Consider the following 1,226-nt stretch of genomic DNA (forward strand, 5'->3'; position numbering starts at 1 on the left):
CACCCCCACCACCCTGAAGATGCTCTTCCCTACATACATGCCTTCTTCTCTGACCTCCATGAGCCCCATAATCCAGTCTTCACTTCTCCTCCCTGCCAGGAGGTAGCCCACCCAGCTTTGGACTTGCTCTCCCAGCTAGTCACTAGTAGACAACGAATAAAGGGGTAAGAAAAAAAAGAACTTCCTCTAGTTTTTTACACCTGAACTCAATGGAGAAGTTGATACCTTGAAGTAGGGTACTACTGTAACATCCCCTTACCTTGTACAGAAGTTTATCTCTTTTTGTATCCAAAATGTGTTTGTTGGATGGTTCCCCACTCATCTTGATTTGAGGCACTTTTAGTGCTGCTTCCTTCTGAAGGAGCATCCTTCTGTAAGCCTTGACTTTCCTCCTGTTGGCTGACAGAGAACAGTGGAGCAACTAACACACAACACTACCGTTTCTGCATGGTAAGTGATGGTGGTGATTTTATAGCACCCTGGGCATTTCACATCCATGAAGCAGGAATTGGGGCTCTGCACCAGGCGTTTCTTCTTGTGTTTTCTCCTCTTCTGGAGAGGGATGGAGGAGATCCGTAGCGAGAGGCATATTGTCGTGGGGAGGTCATCACTGTCGGAAAGGCCAGAAGTTTATCTGAGGTAAACCTGAAACGTGTGGCTCAGGTTTAAGTGGTCCGTCTTTCAGTCCATCACTGGTCTTTTGTCGCCTCATGAGTCTTTCCAATCTCCAGTTCAGCTTCCATGCTGCCCACTACCCAATAGTTAGTGGTGAGTGGGACACAACTGTTCATTTTCTGAAGCAGAAACAATAGTTAGTGGTGAGTGGGCCACGACGTTGTTGTCCATTTTCTGCAGCAGAAACAATGTTAAAAGAGAACAGGAGTGATCTGTCTCATGGGGGATCAAAGATCCCAAATATTGTTACTGCTGGAGGGGACTGAAGACATCCAAGTTCATGTCCATTATTTTACAGATAAGAACAGAAGCTTGAAGAGGGGCATGATTATCTGAGCCCCTATAGGTAGTGAATGCCAGAGGAGGAAGGGTCTGCATCCCTAGCATTCGGGTTCCTCATTGAGGGCTTCTGCCATGATCAGTTCAGATACCTGGTCCCAGATTGCTAAGCATTCCCCACATGGCCCTGAATGCATAAAGGAAGTATTTTTCATTTGGATAAGTTTCAAATTAAGAAGCAGAAGACTAAATCAGAGTGGGGGAGGGGCATG

General features: G+C 46.3%; 1 pseudogene across 1 annotated transcript; it reads right to left on the bottom strand.

Annotated features, from left to right (window-relative positions):
• Positions 1 to 339: 339 nt before the first annotated feature.
• On the bottom strand, positions 340 to 589 carry LOC308516122 (small ribosomal subunit protein eS27-like; annotated as a pseudogene). Its single transcript has one exon. The product of its transcript is annotated as a small ribosomal subunit protein eS27-like (transcript).
• Between the last annotated feature and the right edge of the window lie 637 nt (positions 590 to 1,226).

The sequence above is a fragment of the Myotis nattereri genome, assembly GCF_964212035.1.
Source record: "Myotis nattereri genome assembly, chromosome: 1".
Lineage (NCBI taxonomy): Eukaryota > Metazoa > Chordata > Mammalia > Chiroptera > Vespertilionidae > Myotis > Myotis nattereri.